At 43.7% G+C, this 5,556-nt stretch overlaps 1 long non-coding RNA gene across 1 annotated transcript; it reads right to left on the minus strand.

The window, feature by feature from the left end:
• Positions 1-568: 568 nt before the first annotated feature.
• On the minus strand, positions 569-5,175 carry LOC311519560. The gene is made up of 3 exons (XR_014711308.1): positions 5,105-5,175; positions 3,147-3,317; positions 569-796 (listed from the first exon to the last, which is right to left on the minus strand). It is a non-coding gene; the product is annotated as an uncharacterized lncRNA (long non-coding RNA).
• Between the last annotated feature and the right edge of the window lie 381 nt (positions 5,176-5,556).

The following is a 5,556-nucleotide window of genomic DNA, read 5'->3' on the forward strand; positions in this document are numbered from 1 at the left end:
CAGACCAGCTTTGGTTTCTTAGGACCCTAAAAACCCAATCAGATTCTTAAAAAAACAGAACTTTATTAGAAGAACAAAACAAAGATAAAAGAAGCACTCTCTAAAATTAGAATGGAAGATAATCTCACAGGCAGTCAGATTCAAAACATAGAGAATCCCTCTAGGCAAAACCTTAAGTTACAAAAAGACACAAAAACAGGAATATACATTCCCTCCAGCACAGCGAATTTACAAGCCAAAACAGAGAAAACCTAACGCATTTTCTAGCTAGATTACTTACTAACTTTACAGGAGTTGGAGGACTTGCATCCTTGATCTGTTCCTGACAAAGGTATCACACAGACAGACAAAAGCCTTTTTCCCCCCCTCCAGATTTGAAAGTATTTTGTCCCCTCATTGGTCATTTTGGGTCAGGTGCCAGTGAGGTTCCCTTAGCTTCTTAACCCTTTACAAGTGAAAGGATTTTGCCTCTGGCCAGGAGGGATTTTATAGCACTGTATACAGAAAGGTGGTTACCCTTCCCTTTATATTTATGACAGGTCCTGAGCCAGGAAGTGGCAGGGCTCTGTTGGGAAGGAGCAGCAGCTGCACAGCAAGCCAGGAAGTGTAGAGAAGCTGGATGCCGAGAGGAACCGCCAGGAACCATGCACAGGAACCATGCCGTGTGTGGACAGGCTCTGACTGCTGGACATCACAGCTGGGTGCAGGTCGGAGTGGGACTCATGGGGCAGCAGCAGCAGCTGGGCAGGGAGCAAGTGCAGAGGGGCTCCAATGAGAGACACTAACAGAGCCTGTCCTGGAAAAACACAAACTTCTATTTGCTTGAATAAAGACTGGACAGGAGAGGACACCCCAGGCACTATACCCGCAGAGCCCTGACCAGCAAGTGGATTGCCCCAGAGGCCCAAACATTTACTGCTGTTGCTGACCTTGAACTGTGATTGTTTAAACCTCTGTTCCAAGGAAATCTGCAAGCTTCCCCTTTCCTGGCAGCCTAGTAAAATACCCTTTCCCTTAGCCATGCCTGAGGAGTTATTGGCTGTAGTACACGCCCGGGAACGCTGCTGGCACCCTGGGGGTTTGGTGTGCTCTGGCACTGAGCAGCCTCAATATTTACATACTATAACATAAGGTGGTGCCATAGACACACTTTAGTTAAGGGTGAATTGCAGCTTCTACATAAAGCTAACTTGTCAAAGTGTTTTATCCCGGTTTGTGAGGAGTTAATTTGGTTCTGTTGCACAGACACATGGATTCACCTGAAGGGCAAATGTTGCCCAGACTCACTCCCCTTAGGCATCGGGGTTGTACAAGCTACACAGACCTCCTTCTGGACCCTCCTTGGGTAAGATACATGCATTTAGCCTCGGTTGCATTCACCGATGTATAACTTATACCATCGGATGAGTCACCTCTGGATTTGGCCCATAACCTTGCACCAGATGCTTCCTTGCCCTGTATATCCCATTACACAATTTCTGTCTCATAATTCTTGGTTGCACTCTTTGCCTTTTTCATGAACTACATTATATACAGCGTTCCCATCTTTTCCCAATATTATTCCAGCCAGACCTTTTATTCGTGGGGCCAGTCCGTAATGTGTAATATTCTTCTCTTGTCCCTGCCAGATAGATCTTTATTAGTCTTGCTGTATGTGTTGGATCATTGTTGGGAGCATTACATGACCCAAGTCCTGGACAATAAGAAAGTTTCCATACACTAGCTAGTGTTTCCGTAATTTTTGCCAGCACTGAAAACTCCTGAGTTAAAACAAAAATTGTTTTGTCAATTGTTGCCACTGGCTTGCAACAGTCACCTTGCTGGTGCAAACATGCCCTCATACTCTGGCAACCCAAACTCAATATTTTCTGTTCCCTTTGACCATCCTTTATTGCCGTTTCCTTCAACACTGGTCAATATTTGCATAATAACAATGACCTGGAGCTGGAGCCCAGCCTCTGCTTTTGGAAGCGAGCCCTGACTCTGATGGGAGTGCCTCTTAGCACAAAAGATTTCCTTAATATTTTCAGGGATTTCCCTTTTGGTCGCTTAGCTGACCCCAGTGGAATATTAGCTGGAGAGGATGCTGTGCCCTGTTATTTTATTCTCTGGCTTCACTCTTTGTACTGCAGGTGAAGATTGCCCAAGCTGCAGCCCTGAACTGAAAGGGGAATCCTTGAGATAATCGCTGTAAAGGGACTATACAAGAAGCAGCTGGATTTTTATAAAATGAGCAACAAGGGAATTTGCCCTGAACGGGTAGGATTTGGGGAAATTCCTAAAGGCTGGGAAAGTGTGTGGCATTTCTAAGATACAATCTGAGTGTGAGTTAGAGGGCTATTATTAATTTGTATTATGATAGCCCCCAGGGGCTCCAGTAGGATGGGTAGGGGGAGGGCAGACATTGTGCTGAGTTCTGCACAAACAGATAGGAGGGGATAGCCTGTGGGGGACTGGATGGTTTGGGGGATTAGGGTCCTGCTTTGAGCAGGGGATTGGCCTAGATGACCTCTGAGGTTTCTTCCAATCCTAATATTCTATGATTAGCAATTGGTTATGAAGCATATTGGTTGCTGGGTCAAATCTAGGCCAGCTTGGTAGTGGGCAAAAATTGTCATTGACTCACCGTCTGGCCTGGGTTCAGTACCAAGAAGACATGTATCCTCACAAACCCAAACTCTCCACTGCTAAGCCCCCTTGTTGGCAGTTATGCAAATGGCCGAGCAGAACTAATTCCCCTCTCTTCCCTAGAAGTCAGCACTGGGGCATTTTTGTGGAAAGAAGCTTTCACTGCCCATGCTGTACCTGTTATTTGGCGAAAGAGGGTCTGTCTACCTGGCAATCGAAGGCATGATCGCAGCATGTGTAGACATATCGGAGCTAACTTTCATCTAGTTCGTTCGGGTACCAATAGCTGTGAAGCTGCATCATGGTTTCACTACTATGGTACCCGAGCTAGCTAGATTAAAGCTAGCTCAGGTATGTCTACACATGCTCTGAAAGCAGTGTAGACATAACCTAAAGAAGACTTCATTCTTCATGGTCACAACTGGGCATCTTTCACCAGTGTTCGATTCTCATGAAATACATGTTAAAGTCTGTGAGAATTTTTAAAGTAGAGACTCCAAAACAAACTGTACACTTACTAGAGACAGAAATCATGCTGATCAAAGATTGTGAGCATCTTGGCTGTAATGAGAGTCAAGAGAGCTTCAGCTTGTGTTGTTTGCTGAAGAGAAAGGTTCGAAGGGATCTTTTTGTAGCTGCTGAAGCGTGATGGTTTGGTGAATGACGAGCTGTTTGAACTGAGCATCAACCTGCAAATGTATAGAAGAGTGATCTTGTGGTTACGGCATTGAGCTAGGACTCAGATGCTCTAGCTTTAATTCCTGACTCTGCTACAGTATCCCTGAGAGAATTTGGGCATGTCACTTAATCTGTCTGTGTGCCTCAGAACTCCATCTGTAAAGTGTCCTCTATGGTCTGTTTAGACCATAAGCCTTTTGGGGCAGAGACTGTCTCTATGCCTATGTACAGCATCATGTACAATGGGACCTGGATCCCAGTGGAGGCCTTTCAATGCTGCTGCAATATAAATAATAACAGGGTGTTCCTGGAAAACTGAAATCTCCACATTTTGGATTAAAGACAAGTACTGTTTTGTGTCCCAGAGGGTGATAAATGTTTCGAATCCTCTCCCCCAAGAGGTAAAATCCATCATTATTGAGATGTAAGGAAACTAATTGTATCTCAGGGTAGATAGTTGTAGTTGACACTTAACCATGGATATTTAAGTATACTTGACCATGCTTATTCTTGATCACTTCCACAGGTCTTACCAGATCATCACATTTTGAGGTCAAAAAGAAATGTTGGGGCATACTAAAAGGGAATTTTCACCTTCTGAATCACTGAGCGGTGGAGTCATCCAGTAGGAGCAGATGGGTGATTAAAGGCGTCTTGGTAAGTCTTCACTTTTTCCTCTATTCCATGGCCATGTTTCGATGTCAAAAAGTACTGGCAGAAAGTCCCATATTCATTTCACATCTGGGCTCTCTCCTTGTGTCAGGTTCAGAACTTTCAGTATGATCACAAAAGTGAACCAGTCTCATGACACAAACTACATCTGTCTAAGGTACTTAACTGGCCCCCATTACCATGGTATCTAAGTTCCTCACAAGCTTTAATTTCACAACCCTCCCCTGTGAGGCATGGCAGTGCTATTATCCCCATGTTACAGGCGGGGAATTGAGGCACAGAGAGGCTAAGTGACTTGCCTCCGATGTCTTACATCTGACACTCCTGTTAATACATCCCAGAATGATATTAGCCTTTTTCGCAGATGCATCACATTACGGATTCATGTCCAGTTTGTGATCCACTATAAAGAAAACTAATGTTTTGCCAATATTTAAAAAAGGTAAACAGGATGATCTGAAAAAAGAAAAGGAGGACTTGTGGCACCTTAGAGACTAACCAATAAATTGGTTAGTCTCTAAGGTGCCACAAGTCCTCCTTTTCTTTTTGCGAATACAGACTAACACGGCTGTTACTCTGAAACCTGTCAGGATGATCTGAGTAACTATAGGCCTGTCAGTCTGCCATTGCTCCTGGGCAAGAAAGCACTGATATGAGACTTGAGTAATAAAGAATTAAAGGAGGGTAATCTAATGAATGCCAGTTATGAGAAATAGAGCCTGTCAGACTAATGCTATTTTATCAATGACCTGGAAGACAACATAAAATTATCACTGATAAAGTTTGCAGGTGACACAAAAGTTGGGGGCGTGGTAAATAATGAAGAGGGGGACAGGTCACAGATACAGAGCGATCTGGATCACTTGGTAAACTGGGGGCAAGCAAACAATAGGTGTTTTAATACAGCTAAATGTAAATGTTTGCATCTAGGAACAAAGACTGTAGGCCACCCTTACAGGGAGGGGCACTCTATCCTGGGAAGCAGTGCCTCTGAAAAGGATTTGGGGGCTATGGTGGATAATCAGCAGAACAAGAGCGCCCAGTATGGCGCTGTGGCCAAAAGGGTCACTGCAATCCTGGGATGTAGAAACAGGAATATTAAGTAGATATAGAGAGAGTATTTTACCGCTGTATTTGGCACTGCTGGAATATTACGTCTAGTTCTGGTCTCCACAATTCAAGAAGGATGTTGATAAACTGTTGAGGGTTCAGAAAAGAGACACAAAAATGATTAAAGGATTAGAAACCATGTTGTATAGTGATAGACACAAGGAGCTCAATCTCTTTAGCTTGACAAAGAGAAGAGCAAGGAATTACTTGATCACAATCTATGAGTACCTACTTGGGGAGCAAATATTTGATAGTGGACTTCAATCTAGTGGTGGTAGATTCTCCATCACTGACAATTTTTAAAATCAAGATTGAATGTTTGTCTAAAGATCTGCTCTAGCTCAAAAGAAATTACTTGGGAGAAGTTCTATGGCCTGGGCTATACAGGAGGTCAGACTAGATGATCACAACAGTCCCTTCTGGCCTTGGAATCTATCAGTATACCGTGTAAGTCAATTATTTTGCATA

This window comes from Lepidochelys olivacea (genome assembly GCF_965140295.1).
Source record: "Lepidochelys olivacea isolate rLepOli2 genome assembly, chromosome: 1".
Taxonomy (NCBI): domain Eukaryota; kingdom Metazoa; phylum Chordata; order Testudines; family Cheloniidae; genus Lepidochelys; species Lepidochelys olivacea.